The 27322-nt window shown below is 33.7% G+C and overlaps 1 protein-coding gene and 1 long non-coding RNA gene across 4 annotated transcripts in view; one reads left to right on the top strand and one right to left on the bottom strand.

The window, feature by feature from the left end:
• Positions 1-27322, bottom strand: part of Syt7 (Synaptotagmin 7) — a 313595-nt gene that overhangs the window by 158396 nt on the left and 127877 nt on the right. The gene's annotated exons all lie outside the window — the stretch shown is intronic.
• LOC138128459 (uncharacterized) lies at positions 18589-19965 on the top strand. Its single transcript, XR_011158676.1, has 2 exons — positions 18589-19091; positions 19145-19965. It is a non-coding gene; the product is annotated as an uncharacterized lncRNA (long non-coding RNA).

Genomic DNA, 27322 nt, shown 5'->3' with positions numbered 1-27322 from the left:
TATTGTTTGGACTAGTTTCTGCTCGAATATTGGGAAAAGGATTAAAGGAGAATAAAAAGGAAGGACAGAGGATCACAATCTCGGAGAGAAATTTCAAAGCAAAACTCTCAGTTATTCGAGTCAAGCAATTTCGTCGTATGGACAGGCGCTTCATCTTGTTACACCCACAAAATAGACAGATTTTATATATCGCAATGCTGTTAAGAACAGAAACTCTACAAAGTCTGTCTATAATCACATGTACGAGTAGGTATCGTGCGTTCATTTAAATGTATCCTCAAAGTTGGCGTTGAAGAGTCGGTTGTGAACGCACCACTCGTGTAAAAACGTAAGATTTAAACAGCTGATCCGGCATCTGTAATGCGTAGTGCGTCAACAATCAACTCTTCAATGCCAACTTTGAGGAGAAATTTAAATGAACGCACAATACAGGGTGTCTCAGCTAAGAATTTCGAGCCTAATAGGTAACTCAGTTATTTTCCAGCGGATTTTTGTGAAATTTAAAAATGCAGATATTTTAGACGGTGAAGAATAAAATCCCATTAATGCAATCACCCAAGTCCTAAAAACGTAATTTTTTACATGCCTTTTTAAAATGTTGAATCAATTAAGATTTGCATAAAAAATTGATCGTCAATAAAACATGCTGTAGGGAAAAACTCGTCCTTGAAAGACGTCTGGTTTGCAAGAAAAAAAGCAAAAAACTGTGTTAAACGTGGCTGCAAATGCAAAAACGTAGACACGTATGAAACAAACGCGCAATTTTGCAGAATTTTGGTCATCCCTTTTTGCAGAAGCGCAGGTGACATATTTGACGTTTATCTTGCTAACCTTACAAACACTTACAAAGTTAAAGACAACATTTGGACGTAATTTATTATACTGGATGCTTTAATTCTTCCATAAAGGACTAAAACACGATCGGGATATTTTAGCAAGGTAATTTAGTTCACGTATGCTTCACTTCAAATAAATTGACGACTCTCTTAACCTTACATTTTGTAAAGCCTACATTTGGATAGTGTTCCACGAGAAAACGAACTGTGTCACTGAAGTACTAATTGAACCTTCACGGTCTAAAATATCTGCATTTTAAATTTCATAAAAATCCGTTGGCAAATAACCGAGATATTAGGCTCGAAAGTCTTTGCTGAGACACCCTGTAATTACCTAATGGAATATAAATTTGCGATATGATTGATAATCGATGGTATGACTCGTGAAACCGGAGCAGCACGTTCAACTTCGTTGAATTTGAAGTTCAATTTCACTTGTTATATTATAGCGGAATAGCACAATAATGTTAAAAGATTGAATGGTAATAAATCCCGGCGCATCCACCATTTTTATAAGGAAGAGGAAAAATAATCGTTGAAAGTTTTTTTTTATTTTATAAAAATTTGACAATTGTTTGATAAATTACAAACTGCCATTTAGAGCTTTTGTATGACGACCACCATTGTTCTTTTGCAATACAACAAATAAAAAAAGTTACACAAATGAAACATGTACGAAAGGGAACAATAGGCAGGAATAACAGTCTCTTGTTGAAGTTTTTGGAAAAAAATATTCTTCTGTGGACAAGATAGGAATGAGTCTTGCTGCTACATTTTTCTCTTTGTTTTTTTTTTGTATACCATTAGTATACTCAATGGACCTGATTGGTTAATTCTAAATCGACACTCTCAAAATGTTGACTTTGAAAGATTTTAGAAGGCAGGAACTCGATGGAGTTCTGTGCTAAATCTATTTGTACATTTTTGGACGTCGAGTCTAAGAAAGCTTCGCCGTTAGAGATGTGTTGCTGTTGTGATATAGAGCAATGAGAATGCTTTCAGATTTCAAAAATGTGAACATTTTCTTCTGAATTTTGGATATTTTGTTGAGACTCAAATCAGTCTGATTCAACAAGGGCAATTCCACAAAACTCTCTGGATCTAGTCGAGTGATTTTATTATCGATAAAAGCTGCTTCTTCGATTGTTGTGAATTTTTTTTCAAACAAGGCCAAAACCGTCATTACTGATTACTGAAAGTGTATTTTTTATGGTTCTTATACTCCATTAAAGAGATTGTGATTCGTCATTTTCCGCATTGGGTTTAACAAAGATACGAGAAAACAAGAGGAGGAAGACACCACGACATGGTCGCCCACACAATAGTACCTATATTTCAAACCAAGGTAAGAAAGTGCTTTCTTGCAGACCGCAGGCAAATATTATAAACCGAGCCGTAGGCGAGGTTTGTAAGTGCCTAAGGTCTGCAACGGCACTTTCTTAACAAGGTTTGAATACTATTTTTTTCCCTACCGGCACAACTTCGTTGAAAAAAATCAAAAAAAGATGGTTATATTCCTGATTAAAACGAAAATTTTGAGAATTGGATAGTAGGCTGGGTTATTTGTTTAATTAACTTGTCATCACATTTGAAGATTTGACGTTTGTTCGAAAATTTGATATAAACAGGGTAAAGTAATCTACCTACCTAGGTTATCTGTTTATTTTCCAGATTATATTATTGATTTACCAACTTGCTTTATTGAATTGGCTTTCATTTATCAATAACTTATTTCACATTTGACATTTGTATTTTGGTACAGTTTTACCATAAACATTTCATGATTAACTTTCTTTCCTTAGCGAGAAAGTTGAATTTTCTCACCTCAAATGAGGTATCCACAGCTTACATTTCTAACCAGTAGGGAAAAAAAATATTTTTTTGGAAAATTTTAGTAACTAATGTAGAAATGTCGAAGGTAATCGTTTAGGAGTTCTTTTATTTTGTAAATTAACTTTTTTTTTGAAAGAGTGGAAATTCTCATTTAGAACTTTCGTATGTCACGTCGAAGGCTTATTGTTTTATAATACAACAAATAAAAGTTTGGAAAGTGAAACCGTGGTCATTATTACGAAAGCATAATCACTTTTCCAAACAAATTATTCTTATGTAGGCAGCAATGGAGCGACTTCGCTGCTGCCTTGTTCTCTACTTGTTTTCTTTCATTTTAATTGAATTAAATTTAGCTTTTGATGAATCAGAATTTTCTTTGATGCAATTTCGTTTATTTGTCGATGCAACAACAAGAATAAAAACCGGTAGGATGATATCATTGGAATCAAACTCGTCGAATCTAGGTAGACTGTACGTAGACTCATTGAACAACAACCTCTTGTGCAAGAGAATGTTCGACAATTTCTACAAATTTGATTCTCTCTACATCGAAGCTAAAAATGTGGAGGAAATCGAAGCTGATTTTTTGCTTGGGCAACAAATTTACAGAGTTCTTCACATAATCAATGGCAAAATAAAAACAATAAAAAAATACACATTCAAGGACCTTATGGTGATGGGTTTGGGCCTATTCGAAAACGAAATATCAACAATCGAAGGAGAAGCTTTCGTGAACTTGTCGCGCCTTGAAGAAATCAGCTTGGGTAAAAATAAAATAACTCGATTGAGTCCTGACAGTTTCGTTAAATTACCTCGATTGAACAATTTTGACGTAATCAACAACAGAATCTCCAAGATTCAGAAAGAATTTTTTAAATTTTTGAAAAACGAAAGTGTCCTTATTTGTTTGCAGTACAACGCCATCGAAGTCCTAGATCCTGGAGCTTTTGTCGGATCGACCACCAAACATGTCCAAATTGATTTGAGACACAACAACATCGAATGTGTACCATCTGGATTTTTTCAGGGTCGACGTTTCGAAAGTGTAGACCTGAGGGATAACAAAATTTGGAAATTCTCAGGGAATTTTTTTCGAGAAAATGTCGACATTAAATTATTGTATTTGAATTTTAATCCATTGGAAGAAGAGATCCTGGAGGAGTTGAGGGGATGGGCGAAGGAGAATAATGTTTCTTTGACTTGTTCAATTGATTCAGATGGTCATTATTATTTGGAAACCTCAGTTGTTTTGCTGATTGCTGCTTTGATATTGACCATATTAATTGTTTAAAAAAACTAATAAACATATCTAATTATTCAACTGTAGACAGAAGGTAATTGGACGAAATTAATTATACAGTAGAACATATTGTGAGATAACAGTTAAGAATATACTATAGACATATGTATAAATAAATAAATAAAATAATATACCGTGTGAAAATTATGTAAGTAACGCATAAGTTCAGTAATTAATCAAAAAGGGAATTTTACGTACTCCCATGCGGACAAGAAGTAACTCTTTTTCGGATTTACTTCTTCGTACGCACTTTTCAAGGCATGGACCGTGGCGCCATTTGTTGGTATATTTAGTAAGTTAACAACAAAACCGCACTGACCTCTCCGGCATGGACCGTGGCGCCATCTGTTGGTCTATTTAGTAAGTTAACAACGAAACCGACAAAACCGAGGAAACCGACTGAAAATCAACGAATATTTCACAGTCAAATTTACCCAACCAAATTGTTTTATTTGCAAGTGTTGTATCGTTTACTTCTAGTAGTGGTTATTTGGCGAAAAAGTAAGAAAATGAACGTTGACGGAGTCGATAGCGACAGTGAAATTGACGAAGCGATGACTGATACGTCGCCTGACATTGCAGACGAAGCAAGCGTTGCAAAACAAGACTTACTTTCGAAAAAATCTGGAGACTTGTATAACATTGAAAATGTCGACCATAAAGTCGAAGATTTATATTTCTTTGGTTTTTGTGAAAAGACAAAAGACTCGGACAAAAAAGATGCACTTTTTGGCCTTGATACATAAATAACTATTTCAATTTTCTAAAAAAGAAAAAATTCTCGTTGAAAGTTGTTCTGTGTCGATTTCTCGCTATTCATTTTCTTGCATAACCCATGTATTAAAAACAAAAGTTAGACAACTTGAAAGTATCATTAATATAATAGTTATCACAAAAACGAACAACTCCAGTTGAGTAATTTTTTTTCTTAATATTTTGGGAATAAATTATTTTCGTGTGAGCAACAATGGAGTGCTCTTGTTGTTACTTTTTTTTTATTGGTCTACTTTTCTCTCTAGTCGACAATAACACATCAATAGAAGAAATCAATGGAGGTAGACTTGACGAATCTACAATATATGTAAATTCATGAAATAATATGATTTGGTGTGAGAGAATGTGGGACGATGTTTACATATTTGATTTGAAGCAAATTTCCAACTAGAGCAAGAAATCTCCACGTTTCCCAACAATGCAGAATGCGACAATGGTAGAATAAAAATGAAAAGAAGCAATCGGTTAAGAATCCTGATGCTGCCACACGTGTGCTTGTTTGAGGAAGAAATTACAACAATCAAAAGTAAAGTTTTCGTGACCTGCCGCGCTTTGAATCCATCCAAAAATAAGACAACTCCTTTGAATATCTCTAGAAAATGTTCAAAGTACCTACACTTTTAGAGAGTGGTGTTGGACGTCAATAACATTTCGAATTTCTCTGTGAATTTTTTGGAAAACAATGAAGTTAGAAAGTTTTTGTCACTTGTTTGGTCAGTTACAAATTTTTTGCTCGCATAAAATTATAGTATGCCACTCGTTTTTATAAACTGCCTAGACGCTCGTTTTATTAAACACTCGCCTCAATGCCTGTGCCTAATGAAACCTCTCATTAAAAATGCGTTTATAAAAGTTACTCTCATTTATCATTAAAAAGCAATCGTTATAAGTTCTTTTATTTTATAAGAAAAAGTTCACTATTTTTTATTTAAAACTTTCGTATGACGACGTCGAAGTCTTATTATTTTGTAATACAAAACGTTATGCACGTGAAAGGTAATTCTTGTTACGAAAGGATAATAATATTCCTGAAGGAATCATTCTCCAGTAAGCAACAATGGAGTGTTGCATTTTTCTTCACTTGTTCCTTTTCTTCTTCGCTGCATCAAACTTGGCTTGTGATGAATCAGAATTGTCTCCGATGCAATTGACTTTTGATTTGAATAAAACAACAAAGAAAAAAACCGACAGGACAATATCAACGGAAGCAGACTTGACGAAATTTCGTGTCGACTCATTGAACAACACCGTTTTGTGCAAGAGAATGTTCGACGGTTTCTACAAATTTAGTTGTCTCTACATCGAAGCCAAAAATGTGGAGCAAATCGAAGCCGATTTCTTGCTTGGGCAACAAGTGCCCTTGACATTGACATTGTCAGTGGCAGAATAAAAATAATAAAACAAAACACATTCAAGAATCTAATGATGATGACATTGGACCTAGGTGAGAATGAAATATCGATAATCGAAAGAGAAGCTTTCGTGAACCTGTCGCGCCTTGAAGAAATCTGCTTGGTTGAAAATAAAATAACTCGACTGAATCCGGACAGTTTCGTCAAACTACCTCGCTTGAACTATTTTGACGTAAGCAACAACAGAATCATCAAGATTCAGAAAGGGTTTTTTAAATTTTTCAACAACGATTGTGTTCGCATTTGTCTTCAATACAACGCCATCGAAGTCCTAGATGGTGAAGCTTTCGTCGGTTCCACCACTAAAAAAGTCCTGATACATTTAGGACACAATTACATCGAATTTGTGCCTTCTGGATTTTTTCAAGGTCGATGTTTCGAAAGTGTAGACCTGACGTATAACAAAATTTCGAATTTCTCTGAGGATTTTCTTCTACAAAAAATCGACATCGAATTTTTGGCTTTGAGCTTTAATCCGTTGGAAGAAGAGACCCTGGAAGAGATGACGAGTTGGGCAAAGGAGAATGATGTTGAATTAGTTTGTTCTGATCATTCTGATGGTGTTCGTTCAGAGATATCCGTTACGTTGAAAATTGCTGCTTTGATTTTTACCAAATTTATTGTTTAAACAGCACAGTTAGTATGTTTTGATTAGTTAGTTGTGAATTATAATTAAATGAAAATAGTTACAAAATAGAGGATATGTGAGATATGTATTCAGAATAAAGTACACAAATATACATATGCATAGTGCATTGTAAATTTCTCCCACCTAACCAACCATATTTCCCTTTATAAACGCTTTTCAAATTTTCTTTAAAAGTAAAAAATTTTGTTGAAAACCTATATCCTATATCATTTTTTTACGTAACCCTTGCAATAAAAACAAAAATTACTCTACTGGAAAGCGTCGTCAACCCATTTATTAGTTATTACGGAAACGAATAACCCTAGTTGAGTCACTTTTTTTAAATTTGTGTAATAGGTAAATTATTATTCTCGTGCGAGCAGCTCTCGTTAATGGATTCTTTTCTTTTCGTCTAGTTTTCTCTACATGAATTACATTTATTTTGTGACGAATCACAACTACTTCTGATGAAATACTCTTTTGTCGACAAAAAGACACCGATTGAAGAAATCGATAAGACTATGTCGACGGGGATGGAAAAAAATTGGAGAATCCAAATATACCGGGTGTCCCAACGGTTTTGCAAAGTAGATTTACTAAGTTAATATAAGTTCTTTGAAAAATATTATTATTTCATGTTATGCATACAAGTTATGAGCACGGTTTAAAAATATTTTAGATTATACAGGGTGTTTGGTGTATCGGTGGCAACACAAACTTATATTTTTTTAAATGGAACACCCAGTATTTTTTTAAATGGAACACCCAGTATTTTTTTGCGTTTTTGGAAAGCTCTCGTCAAAACAAAGAGGAAGATACCACATTTGATGGGTCTAACTTCTACTGTTAGTAAACTATTCGCTCTTTTGTGTCCGGACAAACTAAACTTTGAAAATTTGTAAAAAATATAACAGATGATAATTATTTAGGTAACGTTTTTTTAAAACATTGTAAATATTGTCAATTTTATTGCCTTGTTGAAAAACATTAAGATTTTTACTTAATTACGTAGAGGGCGCTTCAAACGCAAACTCTTTATTTAGTCAATTTTTTTAAATGGAACACCCTGTATTTCGATATACCGTTGGATAGCTCTTTCAATGAGCGTTCAAAAGATATCAGGTGTTTGGCATCTAAAATAAATAGTTTATCCACAAATTTCATTTAAAATATCAAATAGGTATTTCAGATGAAATGTATTTGTTAGGTTCAGTTAAATTAAAGAAATTAATTTAACTGAACCAAACAAATACATTTCATCGAGTTTAATATTACTATAGATTTACAAAATAATTCAAAAGAAAATAAATTCAACCTTTAATTAACTTAAAAAAAAAGAAATAAAAAGAACAGTGGCGGTTGTACACATCATGTGGTTCCAACATGATGGTGCACTACCTCATTATTATCGCCGTGTTAGACAATACCTCGATAATTGGAGGGGGGATCACTGGATAGGACGCGGTGGTCCTATGGCTTGGCCAGCGAGATCAACCGATCTAACCCCTTTGGATTTCTTCCTTTGGGGTTTTGTGCAACAAAAAGTCTATCAAGAAAAACCCACTACATCGCAGGATATGAAAAACCGCATAAGAAATGTGTTTCAAACAATACGACTTGTATGTATAACATGAAATAATAACATTTTTCAAAGCAGTTATATTAACTTAGTAAATCTACTTTGCCAAACCGTTGGGACACCCGGTACAATGTGGAAATTAAGTACGGCATAAATTCAGTAATTCCGTTGATATTAATTTTTTGGAAAACATCTCGAAGGGGTATAGCGATTTTAACTTTATAACAAATATTTTCAGCCTGTTTTCAGTTTCTTATGTGATTTGTTTTTTATGTTATGACGTCATCGATTGTTTTTTTAAATAACAACCAATATTTTTTTATTATTGATTTTGGTAGTACTTTTTATTCCGTTTCCAACCGTATAAAATTTTCAATATGTTATTTAAAAATTCATTAAATTGGGAAAATCTAGTTGCCGGTGTATAAAAACAAAAAAAACATTAGTTACGGCTGTCAGAATTACACAATTTGTAAATGTCACAATAAAGTAAGTGTTGTTATTTTGCTTTTTTTTAAATTAGAAAAACTATTTTTTCTAATTTTGACATATAAAGTGAAACTTTTCAAAATTAATTGACGTTTGGAAACGTCACACTTTTCGTAACTGGTTACGAAAAGTAAAATCTTTCCTAACTGGATAGGAAAAATTTATTGTATCATCAATTTGACAAACAATTTTTTGTTTTTAAGCAAAATAACCGTGCCTACTTACCTACTTGATATTTTAACACAATAATAATTTATTATTAATGAAATTCATTACTTCGTTTAACGTTCGAAGAAATTTTTTTTTGTCAAAATTAGAAAAAATCTTGTATGTAACACGTTAGGAAATGCAATTTTGTGTAACTCGTGTGATTTTGCGGGATCTCGCTGCGCTCGTCCCGCAAACATTCCACTCGTTACAGAAAATAACGCATTTCCTAACTGGTTACATAAATAGCTATTATTAATGAAAATGGTACAATTGAGCGAAAAACAGAGAATTGAAGTGTTAATGATGATTGGTTATGGCAACAGCGCTAGGACACATCAAGAAGTGTGTCAACTTTTTAGAGAAAAATACCCCGATCAGCCCATAAATCAATCAACAACTTGATGTGCTACTAGAAATTGAAAACAATCCACATTCAACGAGTAGCAGCATTACTTTGGACTACAATATATGCCACACTTCAGTTCTAAAACTTTTGAAAGTTCAAAAATTGCACCCATGGAAGTTTTTAGCAATTTTGTCGTCAAACGGTAAAATTAGAATGTTTTAGATTATTAAGTGCTGCATTGTAATTATTGTTACGTAATTTTAAAAAATATTCACAAATATTGTAGGATATTTGTCAAGAATACATTGTAGAAGTTGAAAGTGTTATTTCAATTTGAAAGAGATTCTACGCAGGACAAATGATGATTGTATACTGTTGATCGCAATCTCCCATTCTCACAAGATAAAGCTAAAGAACACACTGCTGATCGCAAGAAAACTAAAGAAAAATTTAAATGCGATGAAACAATAAACAAATTAACTGAGAGGGCAATATCGATGTGAGCAGACTTGAGAAGTCTATATGTAGACTTATTGAACATTATTGAATTCCAAATCGATACTTTCAAAAATGCGAACATTTTCTTCTGAATTTTGAATATCCTCTTGTGACTCAAATCAATCTGATCCAACAAGGTTAACCCCGCGAAATTCTCTGGATCTAGTCGAACGATTTTATTATCGGATAAGCGGAAAGCTTCCGAACTAGACAGGTTCATGAAAGCTTCTTCTTCGATTGTTGTGATTTCGTTCTTAAACAAGGTAAATCGTCATCATCCGATTACTGAAAGCGTATTTTTTTATGGTTCTTTCTCTGCTATTGATTACGTTGAGTGCTGCGGAAACTTCTTACACTTGTAAAAAATCAGCCTCGAGTTCCTCTACATTTTCAGCGTCGATGTAAATGTGTGGAACTTGCAAAATCATTCTCTTGGGCAAGTCGGATTTTTTAAATGAATTTACATTAAGAATTGTATCGTCGACTGTCACTCTTATGGACCTATCTACCCTTGTTTTGTTTGATTGTTAGGAAAGGAGTATTCCATTAAAGAGATTTGTGATTCGTCACATTAGAGTTAGGGGAGAAAAAAAAGAAGAGGAGGAAAATGCAACGAAGACGCCACGACATGGTCGCCGACACAAGATATTTCTCTGGAAAATTCTAATCACTGCTGTTACTCAACTCGAATTTCTTTTTTCATGATAATTATATTAATACGCAGGGGCGGTTGGGTGATATAATAATAAGGAAATATTTTTTTATAATACCTGAATCATAATCCCTGTTTTTGACACTAAAATGCGTGCGAAAAAGGGCCTTTAAAACACTAAAGCTTTAAGGTTTCCTTAGGTAACAACAAATTCACCTACATTTTGAACAATGATGAATAGACATTGATACACGATTTATGATAGCAATGAAACAACAACAATTGACCATTTCTATATCAACGATTAATGACACAGATTACCTCGGAAAAGGTATTTCAATTTGCTTTTTTTTGTTATAATTTTCAGATTTTAGTGCGGGTATAATAAAAAATAGCGTATGATACACGTTTATAAGGGCCTTCAAAGCACTTGCGACGTTAAAAGCACTCCGCTACGCGTCGTGTTCTTAAATTCGTCGCGCGTGCTTTAAAGGCTTCCTTATAAACTTGTATCATTATATACTATTTTTTTGCATAACGTAAAAGTTGCACTTTTTTACACGCAAATTCGTAGTGAAAGTAACACTTTTTTACAAGAAAAATCGTAGTGAAAGTAGCACCTACTTTTTGCGTCATTTTATTCCATCTTTGGTAATTTTTCATAAATCCTTTTAGACCAAATTTCTCAACTTACATCGATATGCAAAAAAATAGTGTGTACAACACGGTATGAAAGTCTCTTTTTTCACTTATTTGTTTGATTAACTCGGGCTACGCCGTCGTTAATCAAACTACAAATTCATGAAAAAAGTATGACTTTCATAACCAGCAGTATAAATAACTACATATTTGGGAATTTATTCTGAATTTACTTTAGTTCACGAATCATATTCTATTTTATAAACGCTTTTTCAATTTTCAAAAAAACTGGAAATTCTCAATGAAGATTTTCCTGATTTACCTTCTACTGTTTATTTTTCTTGCCCGTTATGCATACAGTAAAACCACAAGTGAGATAACTTCAACATATCATTAACGTAGTTATTATTATGAACAACAGCAATTGAGTAATTTTTTGTTTCTTAACATTCTTTGAAAACATTGTTTATCTTCAAGCGTTTGAAAATCGCGCCTTTGTGTATCTCTATAGAGACGGTTAAAGTATCTTTTCCGTTGACCGCTTGTTAATTTCAATATTAATGAATTCTTTTGTCTAAATTATAGTGTATTAATGGACCTCATTAACACACTATTTTTCATTAATCAACGATTTTTGCGATTTTGACGTTTTGATGTATAAACAACCTCGAACATGCATTGTTTGCACTTACCAACACTGCAGCAGGTAATGCAGCAGGGTTTTCTATATTTTATAGCTCCATAACTGCACAATTACAAATTCACTTTTTCAAAAAGCGACATTTTTGGTTATAATTCGCATGTCATATTTTTCAAAGGTAACTAGGTTTCCGTAGCAACCGTGATTTTTACGTGAAATTGAATGTGAATGGAGTTGACGTCTTCTGACACTCTTTGTGTGGAAAAGTGAATAGAAAGTGTTGAAAAATTTAAAAATGGCCTACCCTGAGGACAAAAAAAGAATGAAGGTATTTATAAGGTCTCATCTTTATGGAAAAAGATGAAATTGGTTTTGATTTGGCTTTAATTTCAAAATTTGTCACCAAAAAAAAAAGTTTGCGGTCAACGAAAAATTTTTGTAATCAACTCTTTTGTTAATGGGCTTTAAACAGTTTCGATTATTAATCGCCTTCATTAACAAACTAGTTTATTAAATAACTATTATTAATTACACGAAATATGTAATAATAAAATTATCCTTATTAAAGAAGTTATATCATAAAGAGTAGAAGGTCTTTTTTTGCTTTGCCCAGTTGTCGACCTCAACTGCGTTTCGGTCTTGAATCTTTGGGCTTGGCACAAAAAGACTCACTTCTACTCTTTATGATATAATATACTATTTTGTGTCAGCAACAATGAACTACTCTACTTGTTACATTTTCCACGTAATACTTTCTACACACAATGAAATTTTGGTTTTGGGGGATCACAATTACCTGCGATGAAAAGCTCTTTTTTCCTTAATAAAACAATTGAAATAATCGGTAGGATTATATTAGTTGGAGCAAACCTGCGGGAACTAATGTTTGACGATTTTGACAAATTAGATTCCCTTTACTTCAATGTTGTGAACGTGTGGTAAATTTAAGCAAATTCCCTACAAGGACAAGGAAATTCCACATTACGCGACAATGCCTACGGCAGAATGAAAATCAAATGAAGGACTCCTTTAAGAATTTGATGCCGCTGCACGTGTGCTTGTTTGAGAATGAGATAACAACCATTAGAGAAGTTTCCGTGAATTTGCCGCGCGTTAAAGCCATCAACATGTCCGAAAACAACATAACTCAACTGAGTCAAAACAGTTTTGTGGGGTTACCCTTCTTGAATTTATTCCACATGATCACAACAAAATTCCAAAAGATGAAAGAGTCCAAGTAATTTTGATCGAGGGAAAATTTTAAAATTGCATGATATACAGAGTATTTCACCAGTGATAATGAGCCAGACGAAATTGAAAATGCAACCCACAATACATTTCCAAAGTTAACGTAGATTTTTGTTTTTTGATTTAAAAAACATAAAACATGGTTAGCTGTTCAGTTTCGTAAAGTGTGACATAAACGTCATTCACTTGATCAAAATCATGTCTGTTTTCTCATCGTTCGAATAAATTTTAAATGTCAGTTGTGACAAATAAAATTATTGGAGGCAAAGCCATCATGGATTCATAATTTCACTTCGAAACAATATGATAGCCACGTTAACTTCGGAAATGTATTGTGGGTTGCATTTTTAATTCCACCGGCCTCAATACCACTCGTGAAATACACTGTATATAATTTTTTAATTTGTAGGAAAAAATAATTAGCAAAATTTTTTGGAAGTAAATTTCAAAAAAGTTGTTTGGGAGGACTATCAAATTGTTTTGAATTGTAGTTTTTCCAAAAATTCAAATCCGATTTGAGCGGACGCTATTCGGGTCAGTCCAAAATTTGCATTTTGTTTGCTAACACCGTGAGAATTGCATATTTTTTTTTTCAATAAAAAAATTTCTACCTGAGCGAGCCATTCAGGCCAACATAATTTACAGATTATTAATTAATAGGTTTTAATTTTAATTGATTTCTTATGGACCTTATAAACTAAGTAAAGTAAACATTTCTTCAATGCGTACTTAAACAATGAAGTTACTAATCCTTAAAGGAGATAATTCTGTCGCTAAGAAACTTTCGGGTCAATTAGCCAAGACAAAGAAACAACGTTCTCGAGGATCTAACGCGTCAATTCTTACAGCGACTCTCCTGTCAAAAATCAGAACAATTCTTTTTAGAATTTCATTCAAGAGATGACTCCACTAAATTCTTTGGATCCAGTTGAGTTCTTGATTATCAGACACCAAACCGGGACAGGTTAACGTAAGCTTCACCTTCGATTGCTCTGATTTCATTCTCAAACAACGAAAACCTTCATCATCAGATTACTAAAACTTTATTTTTTTTTAGTTCTTATCCTGCCATTGATTACGTTGAGTGCTGCGGAAACTTCTGATCCTTGTAAGAAATCAGCATCGAGTTCCTCAAGATTTTCAACGTCAATGTAGAAAGTGTGGAACTTGTAAAAGTCATCGCACAAGTCTCTTGCACAAGTTGTTTAATGAATTTACATTGCGTCGGTTGTCACTCTTATGGTCTTATCTACCCTTGTTTGTTTTGTTTCTGTTTGATTGTTGGGAAAGAAGGACTCCATTAATGAGGTTTCTAATTCGTCACATTATCAGTTGAGGTTAACAGAGAAGAAAATAAGCAGAGGAAAATGCAATAAACCTGCCACAGCACCGTCGCCCACACAAAAATATTTCTTTGGAAAATTGCGTTCATAAATGTTACCCAACTCTACTTGTTAACTTTCATAATGATAATTATGCTAACAATACATTTTGCTTGTGCAATTTTTATGAACGTAGGTGCGAGTTGCGTAATAGAATAACAAGGAAATATTTTTTAATCTAAATCAATTTACTTAACAGCTGAAAAATTGTAAAGAATTTAACCTCAATTGTCCCGGCGCATCCACCATTTTCTACTTGAAACGATTATCATATTTGGTTATCATTTATCATTAAAAACTAATCGTCAAAAGTTCTTTTTCCATGATCAGTGGATTTTAGTAGTTTTTGCCTACTGAAAATAGTTAACAAAGATGGCAATTGAATCACTAGTGACGAAATAATATTTTCTCACTAGTGAACAAAATGAATGTTTTGAGAGTTTATGGATAGAGGGCGCCAAATATGTTGTACTGCAAGGTTGGTAGAACTGACTAATTTGTATAGCAGGTTGCCTCGTTGCCATTTAAAACAATAGTTTGAATTTTTTCCCCCCGCTAAAGTTAATTCTCATTTAGAACTTTCGTATGACGACGTCCAAGGCTTATTATTTTGTAATACAAAAAAATACAAAGTTAGGCAATTGAAAGGTAATTATTGTTACGAAAGCGTAATAATATTTCTGAAAGAATCATTCTCCTGTAGACAACAATGGAGTGGTTTCGATGCTGCATTTTGTTTTACTTGTTTCTTTCTTTCTTCGCTGAATTTGTATTGGTTTGTGATCAATCAAAAATATCTCCGATGCAACTGACTTTTTATTTAAATGAAACAACAAACAAAAAGTCCGCCAGGACAATATCGATCGAAGCAGACTCGACGAATTTACATGTAGACTCATTGAACAACACCGTCTTGTGCAATAAAATGTTCGACAGTTTCTACAAATTTACTCGTCTCCACATCGAAGCCAAAAATGTGGAGGAAATCGAAGCCGATTTTTTGCATGGGCAAGAAATTTACAAATGTCTTGTCATAGTCAAAGGCAGAATAAAAATAATAAAACAAAACACATTCAAGAATTTAATGGTGATGGTCTTGGGCCTACATCAGAACCAAATATCAACAATCGAAAGAGAAGCTTTCGTGAACCTGTCGCGCCTTGAAGAAATCAGCTTGGTTAAAAATAAGATAACTCGATTGAGTCCGGACAGTTTCGTTAAACTACCTCGCTTGACGCTTTTTGGCGCAAGCGAGAACAGAATTTCCAAGATTCAGAAAGGGTTGTTTAAATTTTTGAAAAACGAAAATGTCCTTATTTATTTGCAATACAACGTCATCGAAGTCTTAGATGGGGAAGCTTTCGTCGGATCGACCACCCAAAATGTCCAGATAGAATTGGGAAACAACAAGATCGAATTTCTACCTTCTGGATTTTTTCAAGGTCGACGGTTCCAAAGTGTAGATTTGACACATAACAAAATTCCGAAATTCCCTAAGGATTTTCTTCGAGAAAAAGTCGACATCAAATTTTTGGACTTAAGTTTTAATCCGTTGGAAGAAGAGACCCTGGAAGAGTTGATGAGTTGGGCAAAAGAGAATGATGTTGATTTAGTTTGTTCTGATCATTCTGATGGTGTCTGTTCAGAGATGTCCGTTGCGTTGGTGGTTGCTACTTGGATCATTTTCAGAGTTCTTGTTTAAAAGTAAAATTAGTGTGTTTTAATATTCAATTGTAAACTATAACAATTAAAAAAAATTAATTAGAAAATAGAATATATTGTGAATTTCTCTCAATTCCAGTTTTTTCAATTTTCTGAAACAAGAAAAATTCTGATTGAGAATTTTCCTGTATCTACTTCCAACTGCCCATTTTCCTCTATAACACGGGAAACATTAATAAAAATTAGATAACTGGAATGATTCATCCGCATCTTCATTATTATGAAAACGAGTAACACCTGTTGAATAATTTTCTCTTCTTACGCTGGTTGAAATTAACACACGTATTTCAGATAGGTCACCCTGTATACTTGTGATGCATTGTTGTTTTCAGAATAAAAATATCTATCAGCATTACTAAAAAAAGGGGTTTGATCTCGTAACATCAAAATTAAACATTTCTTGAAATAATTCTGACAGAAGACAATTTTAATAACTGCTGATAATAAATTTCATGTCATGGCCAAATATTAATTTTCTGTTGCGAATTTATTGTGAATTTATTTGAACTCACGAACCATATTTTATTTTATGAATGCAGCAATACTCCACTCCGGTTTCGCTTCTGAATTATTCTCTACTTGTTTCCTTTTTTATTTCATTGAGTTAAATTTGGCTTCTAATGAATCAGAATTGTCTCTGATCAATTTCGTTTTTTTGTCAATGCAACAATAAGAAAAAACCGCCAGGATAATATCAATAGAGTCAGACGCGTCGAATCCAAATACCTATAGAGTCATTGAACGACAACCTCTTGTTGCTTTTTTCGTCATTTCTTTACAGGATAAGGACCATAAGGTTTAAGGACGTACTGGTGAAACATAACCAGATCCCGACAGTTTCCTCGGATTACATTCCTTGAACCACTTTGGCCAAGCAACTACACAAATATCAATCTTCAAAATAATGTTTTTGGAATTTTAAAAAACGAAAGCGTTGTCATTTCTCTACAAGCCAAAATCATCGAAGTCCGGACACGAAGGCTTTGAGTGGGTCAACAACTGAAACTGTGTAGATTGTTGAATTGAAGAATGAAAATTCCATCGAGTTTCCTCCTTACGAAACTTTTCAAGGTCGACGTTTCGAAACTGTCAATTTTGACTAAACTCCGTCCAGCGAGAGATTGGGAGAGTTTAAATTGTAGGCTTGTAACCCAACAATACAAAATCCACTAGAATACAATACAAAAAAATTTAATAAAATAAATTATTGTGGTGGTACTATGGCGGCCAAAAAATTTCGGCCGTCATTTTTCCGTCATTTCAAAAAAATCGGTGTAGTCCATTCCTTATTGTCATTAATCATTATGATTGATGTTTTTACTTGTCACTTTTGAAAGTCAAGCAAAATGCCATCGGTATCAAATTTTAATAAAATCAAAATAGTAACTCTTGCACAAAGAGGAATGTCCCAAGTTCAGATTTCGATGGACCTTCGTATACCTAAAAGTACAATTTCGTCCATTCCTCAGAAATGGAGACAAGATGGAATGGAACTATTGAAAGACGCCAAGGCTCAGGGAGGCCTAGCACATTTACTGCAGAAGAAGATAATATGCTTCTCAATAGATTACGCAATAGCCCTTTTATGACGGCTGTTGAAGGGGTAAATACAAGCAAATACAACGGAAAGGAGCGGTCGATTTTCGGCAAACATATAGGCATGGATTTTAGTTGATAGACCTAGGCTAATGTTGTCTCTAGAAGATCGGCTCAACAGTGATGTTTATGTTAGGATTCTTGAAGACGTGATGATGCCTTTAGTTTCAAGAATTTTTCCGAATTTTAACTTCATATTTCAACAAGACAATTGTTCAGTGCATTCAGCACATAGGGTAGCAGAATGGTAGCATAAACGTTCTTGATTGGCCAAGTCGCAGTCCAGATTTTTGCAACAACGACAAGTGATTCGGAATAGGGCAGAACTTTTGACTGCGATTACTAACGCATGGCAATCATTACATAGGAATTATCACAGAGATTTATGCCTCTCCATCTCGCGTCGTGTAAGACGAGTTATTGACGCCAATGGAGCAATGACCAAGTATTGATTTTAAACTTCATTCATTTTATCTTTTGATTTAGCTAAGTACTTAAACAAAAATAAATGTTTCATTTCCTTGTCTTTGCCTTAATGTTTTTCGTTTGATTTTTTAAAAACTACGGCATACTCGTGTAATTTCCACGGTTCTGTTTGGTAGTTTAATCCAAAAATAACCGCAAGTCTGCCTCTAGTCTCTAGTGCCACTAGCGACTAGCGGTCGTGTGGTAATTGTGTAAGAGTGGAACTTGTCCTTTGTATTCACAAAATTTGAACTGATGAACTGAATGACAGATTGTCAAAATGACAATAACGATAACAAAGCGAGGTTATTGGTACTTAAGGGTAGTTTACACTTCATGTCAGGGCCTTGAAAGTGACGGACGAAATTTTTTGGCCGCAATAGTACCTTTGAAATAATTTCGCGGGCATTGTAATCCTACGCCAATTTATGCTGTCACAGCAAATTGTCAAATTTCAGCTGTTGTTATTGCCGCTGTCATTTTGAATCGTCAACACCGTGTGTGGTTTACTTGCTCTTTCGTCTTCAACTGAGGGATTTTGTTGTGTTTAAAACTTCTTCATTATCTGGGATAAGTTAGTTTGTTGGTTTGTATTGACTAAGTTCTGTATTGTTAACCTCCAAATTATGTGTGTTTTGTTCGTTATTTCTTGCTTAACTATTTTTTTTTGTGGTGTTTAAACTTTCTAAGTTTTTAAGATTAGTTAGTTTGTTGTTTTAGTTTGTTTCTGTTCTATAAGTTCCCTATTGTTTACCTTCGAGTGCCTTTTTTAAGTGACATTTCTATTTATAAACATGAATCCCTTTAGTGATATCACGAACAATATCTAGACTGATGCAAAGGTATGAAGATAATATTTTTTATTTAATTATATTGCTTCAAAACTGTTTTGTAGGCAACCCGAAGCTATTTGACTGTAGCTGGCAACCCAGCAGCCCAGAAGATGATGCAAGTGCTTATTCATTTTTCATAAATGAAAAACTTACAACTGAAAGTCCACTGGAGGTTGCTTTTCATACCTTTATAACACAAAATAGTATTATACCTATCATAATTTTATTGACATCATCATTGATTAGGTCAGATTAGTCAAGGGTTAAAAGCATTTTTCTTAAAGGTCACTGCGAGATGCTTAGGAGTTAGCAAAAACACAGTGTCAAAGTGTAAAGGTGGTCCAACTAAAACATCATCAAAAAAGTTGAGGAGGCAGCATCCCAGAAGGGTTACAGCAGACTTGCATTGCAATATTAAGCAAGAAGTTCATCTTGTACTCAATGATATGGTGCAGAGCAGTAAGACAAGGGTTGTGTACTGTAAAGCTAGTTTTTTTTTCAATGAAATAATTCTTTTTTAAATTTTCAGTCTTCTACCGCCACAGGCTCTTCTGATGTTTATTCAATAAGTAAAGTTAATATTCTAGAATATATTTTAATAAGTCAAATTGAATTCGGACTGGCGCACGATAGTCGGTCATTCAGACAAACGTCTGCAGGAAGTCTCAGGATTTAAGTTAAATTAACCTTGACGATCTCATTGTCCATTTTTGTTTTATGTTTATATTACGTATTATGTCTTAAGGATACTCGAGCAGCACTCTTCATAATTTTGTGTAAGTTAGAAATTTAATTTGAAATTAACCAGTTACTACAGGTGAAAACAAGAACGTATTTGATTTTATTTATTTGAAAATTTAAATACAGGCCTCCTTCAACCCAAGGAATTGTTTTATTTTAACTCCTAGCCCCCTGAGAAGTTCCCCATATTTTGCTTCACGAACTGATCTTCCGCTATTTTGAACACAACAATTTGGTAGACATTTCACGACCAGCAAAATTAAGTCGTTTGTTTTCGCATTGATATAAAATTGATATATAAACGATCTTGTTGGTTGAGGTTTTACTTTTAAATATTCTTAACGCAAGTAGTTATCAAGAGTAGGTAGGTACACGTCTTCGTGTAAAATACTGCAACTGTAATATTTTCATTCATTTTATCTCTTATTTGTTAAGGTACTTCATTAATTAGAGCATAATTTCAGGGCACAAAATGTTACTGCTTGAAGGATATATTTCAAATTTTACGCGCGCTAGGTACTACTTTCTCTGCGTAGAATTTAGTGATTTTTATGTCAACCAATCTCTCACTGGACAAACTATAGAAGCATTTTTTTCCGAAAAAATAATATAAATTAGACATCGGATTATTGTATTTACATTTTAATCACACTGAGAAGACAGAGTACAAGAATTGAATAGTTGGGCATATTTTTTATTTGTTTAACTGATTTGTGTGTAGTATTTGGAGAAAGAAGAGCTTTGCATTGCTGATTGCTACTTTGGTCTTTAGCAATTATGATGTTTTCAATTATTAAGTGGTGAATTGTAATCGTAATGTATCAAATAAAATCAATCAGACACTACAATGTATGTATTTGTCAAATTTTCATTAAATAAGTAACGGGTGTTTTTTTTTTAATTTGGCGTCAAAGTTGGCGTTGAAGAGTCGATTGTGAACGCACTACCGGATTACAATGCTGATCAGCTGTTTAAATCTAACCTAACTTTTTGTGTGTTTTTAACATGCAATTTGAAAAATCAGTCTTTTTTAAGACGAGTGGTTGATCAATTGTTTAAATCTAACGTCACTTTTTGCGTTGTTTGTGTTTTTAATCTGTAATTTGAAAAATCAGTGTTTTCAGGTCAAGTGGTTCATTCACGATCGACTCTTCAACGCCAACTTCGACGCCAAATTAAAAAAAAACACACTTCACTTGTACAATGTATTAATTTATTCGGAACTATTTACACACAGAATTCCAAAAATTCTTTATAATTTTTTCTTTCACAAGACAACGCTAGGTCACAGTTTCAGTTTATGCCGGCGCGGTGCATCTACCATTTTAGTAACAAACACAAAAAGTAATAATTCGCAGTTTTTTTATTTTATAAAAAATACTTCACCATTTTTTGAGAAAGTAGAAACTCCTATTTGTAACTTTCGTATGACGACCTCCAATTCTTCTTTTGTAACACAACAAATAAAAAAGTTTGGCAAGTGAAACCTGTCATTATTACGAAAGCTAATAACAGTAACCGAGTAACATTTTCTTGGTGGAGTTCTCCGAAACATTATTCTTCTTCGGGCAAAAATGGAGTGGTATCGTTACTACATCTTTTTCTACTGGTTCCCTTTATTTGTCACAGAATTAAATTTGGCTTGTGATGAATCAGAATTATCACCCATACAGTTTTCGGTCAATACAACAACAAAAAAAACCGATTGGAAAATATCAACTGAAGCAGACTTGACAACATTATATGTAGACTCATTGAACAACACCGTCTTGTGCAAGAATTTGTTCGACAGTTTCTACAAACTTAATTATCTCTACATCGAAGCCAAAAATGTGGAGAAAATCGAAGCTGATTTCTTGCTTGGGCAACAAATTTATAAATGTCTTGTCATAGCCAATGGCAGAATAAAAATAATAAAACAAAACACATTCAGCAATCTAATGGTGATGGTCTTGGGTCTACATCAGAACGAAATATCAACAATCGAAAGAGAAGCTTTCGTGAACCTGTCGCGCCTTGATGAAATCAGTTTGGCCGAAAATAAAATAACTCGACTGAATCCGGACAGTTTTGTCAAACTACCCCACTTGAACCATTTTGACGTAAGCAATAACAGAATCTCGAAAATTCAGAAAGAGTTTTTTAAATTTTTGAAAAACGAAAGTGTCCTCATTTGTCTGCAAGACAACGCTGTCGAGGTCCTAGATGGTGAAGCTTTCGCCGGTTCGACAACTACAAATGTCCAGATAGATTTAAGACACAACAACATCGAATTTGTACCTTCCGGATTTTTTCAAGGACGACATTTCGAAAGTGTAGACCTGACGCACAACAAAATTTCGAATTTCTCGAGAAATTTTTTTCGAAAAAAAGTCGACATCAAATTTTTGTATTTGAGTTTTAATCCGTTGGAAGAAGAGACCCTGGAAGAGTTGACGGGTTGGGCGAAGGAGAATAATGTTTCTTTGAGTTGTTCAATTGATTCTGATGGTCATTGTTTGGAAACATCCGTTGTGTTGCTGACTGCTTCTTTGATATTTATCAAATATATTGTTTAACAGCAAAATTAGATTATTTTGACTATTCCACTAGTGGTCGAGGTGAATATTTTAAACAAACCTTGATTATTATTTTTATTCAAGGAAATTATTACTTTCTTACGAAGTTAACTGAACAATGAAATCATGTGTAATGCAGATTTGCGAACTAGCTTTAAAATTTTTTATTTTAAACATTGATTTGGTTCATTGAATAGTGTGTTGAATACAACTCGTAATCAAAGATAGTAGGATATTTTTCCGATGGTATCACTCATGGTCATTACGCTTTCGAACACCATTTGTGCTACGCACTCATGGTGTTCATAAAGCGAATGACCATTCGCTTTGAATGTGGAGGAAATTGAAGCAAAATTTCTATAAGGGCAAGGAATCTCCATATTCCTCGACAATGCCTACGGCGGAATAAAAATCAAAAGAAACACTGGTTTTAAAACGAAATTACGAGGATCCAAAATGAATTTTTCGTAATCTGTGGAGCTTCCTAGCCATCAACTTCTTCAAGAATAATACAACTCGACTGAATTACATTCTTGGAGTTGGTCTTCTTCAACTATTAATTCCGGTCACACCAGAAAAAAAAATCTTCATGGCTCTGCACCGCAACAACATCAAATCTCTCGCTCGATGTTCAAAGCTGTGCAGATAAATCTCAATCATAATTCTATCGAGTTTTTTCCTCGTGAATATTTTCAAAGTCAACGTTTCGAGATTACAAATTTCTCTTTGATCTTTTTTTTTTGAAAAAATGGACATCGGGGCATTGGATTTGCATTTTAAACCTTTCGAAGAAGACACCCTACAGAAGCTGGTGAGTTCTTGTGACTTATTTACGCGATTTATAGAGAGGAGAGCGTTTCGTTCGTGATTGGTGCTTGTATCGTTTGGCAGAAAAATTATAATGTTTTGGATTATTAAGTGATGAATTGTAATTAAATGAAATTAGTTACACATTTGGATATATTGTACTCGTAAGAGAATAACTGTAAACACAATACGCAATTAGTTGAATAATTTACTAATTTAATTGAAAGCAAGTTATACGTAAAACAACTTATAATTGTTGTATCTCTTAGTTTTACAAGATGAAGTTAGATCGCACACTGTTGCTAGCAACAAGATCAGAGACAAGTTTTTTTATTTCATCCAAGTAAATTTCGTGAAGAATTTCTTCATCTGGAACCATGAGTGAATGCGATCTTCTTGTTGGCGGCCAAGATCGCGCTTATTTATTGCGAAGATGCTGCACAACGTTCACAAAGGTTCATGCATTGGGAAGTATCCTTTGAGGAAACCTTTCACCGTAGATTCTCCGTGCTAGTTCTGAATGTCCATGGGCTTCGCCATAGATCAAAACCATGTCGGTTTTCTCCAGGTTGGTGAAAGCCATTTGTTCTTTAAATCGAGATTAAGATTGAGGTTCTTGTCAAAATGACTTAATTTTGAATTAAATGACATCAAAGAAGTCTATGATTCTTTTTGATCCATTTTTTCATAAAATTCAGTGGCTTCCAAACTTTTTTTGAAAAACTTTTAGTCCCTTTTTCTCGAATAGTATCAACATTTGCATAAGGCATTATTGGCTCAATGATTACCCATGGTGGAGTTCTATCAGTAGTTAAAACATCTGCACAACATTCAAGGTCACATTATATACTTAATAGCAGAAAAATAGTCAAGGATTTAACCTTAATATGTCCCGGCGCATATTATTAGAAAGTGATCATCAAAACTTCTTTCATGTCATAAAGAACTATTTTTTGCAAATGTAGAAATTCTCATTTAGAACTTTCGTATGTCGATGCTTATACATAGTTTTGTAATACAACAAAAAACAAAGAGTTGAGCAAGTGAAAAGTTCTTATTATTAGTAAAGCGTAATAATATTTCTGAAAGTATTAGTCTCCTGTAGGCAACAATGAAGGGGTTTCGATGTTGCATTGTCTTTTACTTGTTTCTTTCTTTCTTCGCTGAATTAAAATTGGCTTGTGATGAATCTGAATTGTCTCCGATGCAACTGACTTTTGATTTCAATGAAACAAGAAACAAAATAACCGATTGGATAATATCAATGGAAGCAAACTTGACGAGTTTATATGTAGACTCAATGGACAACGCCGTGTTGTGTAAGAGAATGTTCAACGGTTTCTACAAATTTGATTCTTTTAACATCGAAGCCAAAAATGTGGAGGAAATCGAAGCCGATTTCTTGAACGGCCAACAAATTTACAAATGTCTTCGCATAGTCAATGGCAGAATAAGAATAATAAAGCAAAACACATTCAAGAATTTAATGATGATGGTCTTGGGCCTACATCAGAACGAAATATCAACAATCGAAAGAGGAGCTTTCGTGAACTTGTCGCGCCTTGAAGAAATCAGTTTGGTTAAAAATAAGATAACTCGCTTGAGTCCGGACAGTTTCGTTAAATTACCTCGCTTGACGCTTTTTGGCGCAAGCAACAACAGAATTTCCAAGATTCAGAAAGAGTTGTTTAAATTTTTGAAAAACGAAAATGTGCTTATTTGTTTGCAATACAACGTCATCGAAGTCTTAGATGAGGAAGCTTTCGTCGGATCGACCACCCAAAATGTCCAGATTGAATTGGGACACAACGAGATCGAATTTGTACCTTCTGGATTTTTTCAAGGCCGACGGTTCGAAAGTGTAGATTTGACACATAACAAAATTCCGAAATTCCCTAAGGATTTGCTTCGAGAAAAAGTCGACATCAAATTTTTGGATTTAAGTTTTAATCCGTTGGAAGAAGAGACCCTGGAAGAGTTGACGAGTTGGGCAAAAGAGAATGATGTTGATTTAGTTTGTTCTGATCATTCTGATGGTGTCTGTTCAGAGATGTCCGTTGCGTTGGTGGTTGCTACTTGGATCATTTCCAGAGTTCTTGTTTAAAAGTAAAATTAATATTCAATTGTAAACTATAACATTTAAAAGAAAATTAATTAGAAAATAGAATATATTGTGAATTTCTCTCAATTCCAGTTTTTTCAATTTTCTGAAACAAGAAAAATTCTGATTGAGAATTTTCCTGTATCTACTTCCAACTGCCCATTTTCCTCTATAACACGAGAAATATTAATAAAAATTAGATAACTGGAATGATTCATCCGCATCTTCATTATCATGAAAACGAGTAACACCTGTTGAATAATTTTCTCTTCTTACGCTGGTTGCAATTAACACACATATTTCAGATAGGTACACCCTGTATACTTGTGATGCATTGTTGTTTTCAGAATAAAAATATCTATCAGAATTACTAAAAAAAGGGTTTTGATCTCGTAACATCAAAATTAAACATTTCTTGAAATAATTCTGATAGAAGACAATTTTTATAACAGCTGATAATAAATTTCATGTCATGATCAAATATTAATTTTCTGTTGCGAATTTATTGTGAATTTATTTGAACTCATGAACCATATTTTATTTTATGAAGGCAGCAATACTCCACTCCGGTTTCGCTTCTGAATTATTCTCTACTTGTTTCCTTTTTTATTTCATTGAGTTAAATTTGGCTTCTAATGAATCAGAATTGTCTTTGATCAATTTCGCTTTTTTTGTCAATGCAGCAATAAGAAAAAACCGCCAGGATAATATCAATAGAGTCAGAGGCGTCGAATCTAAATACGTATAGACTCATTGAACGACAACCCCTTGTTGCTTTTATCGTCATTTCTTTACAAGATAAGGACCATAAGGTTTAAGGACATAATGGTGAAACATAACCAGATCCCGACAGTTTCCTCGGTTTACATTCCTTGAACCACTTCAAAATAATGTTTTTGGAATTTTAAAGAACGAAAGCCTTGTCATTTCTCTGCAAGCCAAAATCATCGAAGTCCAGACACGAAAGTAATAATTCGCAGTGTTTCTATTTTATAAAAAAAACTTTACTATTTTTGAGAAAGTAGAAACTTCTATTTACAACTTTCGTGTGACGACGTCCAATTCTTATCCTTTTGTAACACAACAAATAAAAAAGTTTGGCAAGTGAAACGTGTCATTATTACGAAGGTCAATCACAGTAACCGAGTAGCATTTTCTTGGTGGAATTCTCCGAAACATTATTCTTCTTCGGGCAAAAATGGAGTGGTCTCGTTACTGCATCTTTTTGTACTGGTTCCTTTTATTTGTCACAGAATTAAATTTGGCTTGTGATGAATCAGAATTATCACCCATACAATTTTCGGTCAATACAACAACAACAAAAAAAACCGATTGGACAATATCAACGGAAGCAGACTTGACAACACTATATGTAGATTCATTGAACAACACCGTCTTATGCAAGAATTTGTTCGCAAACTTAATTATCTCTACATCGAAGCCAAAAATGTGGAGGAAATCGAAGCCGATTTCTTGCTTGGGAAGAATAAAAATTAATAAAACAAAACACATACAACAATCTAATGGTGATGGTAGTGGGGCTACAGCTACAGTCAAAATTCTCACTCTTACTTAACAGCAGAAAAATTGTAAAGAATTTAACCTCAATTGTCATTTTTACGATAATCATATTTGGTTATCATTTATCATTAAAAACTAATCGTCAAAAATTCTTTTTCCATGATCACTGGATTTTAGTGGTTTTTGCCCACTGAAAATAGTTAACAAAGATGGCAATTGAATCACTAGTGAGGAAATAATATTTTCTCACTAGTGAGCGATGTGCATGTTTTGAGAGTTTATGTTATGGATAGAATGCGCCAAATATGTTGTACTGCAAGGTTGGCAGAACTGACTAATTTGTATAGTAGGTTGCCTCGTTGCCATTTAAAGCAATAGCTTGAATTTTGTCCCCCCGCGAAAGTTACTCGTGACGTCATAATACACTAAAGTTCTACTACAGAGTCTGTCGATCACGCATTAAGTGTTCCCTCACTAGAATAAAACCCAAAAAACCCCACGGAGCTTATAAA

Source organism: Tenebrio molitor, chromosome 4, assembly GCF_963966145.1.
Source record: "Tenebrio molitor chromosome 4, icTenMoli1.1, whole genome shotgun sequence".
NCBI classification, from domain to species: domain Eukaryota; kingdom Metazoa; phylum Arthropoda; class Insecta; order Coleoptera; family Tenebrionidae; genus Tenebrio; species Tenebrio molitor.
Note: the sequence above shows the minus strand (reverse complement) of the source record. Positions and strands in the feature narration are given on the sequence as shown.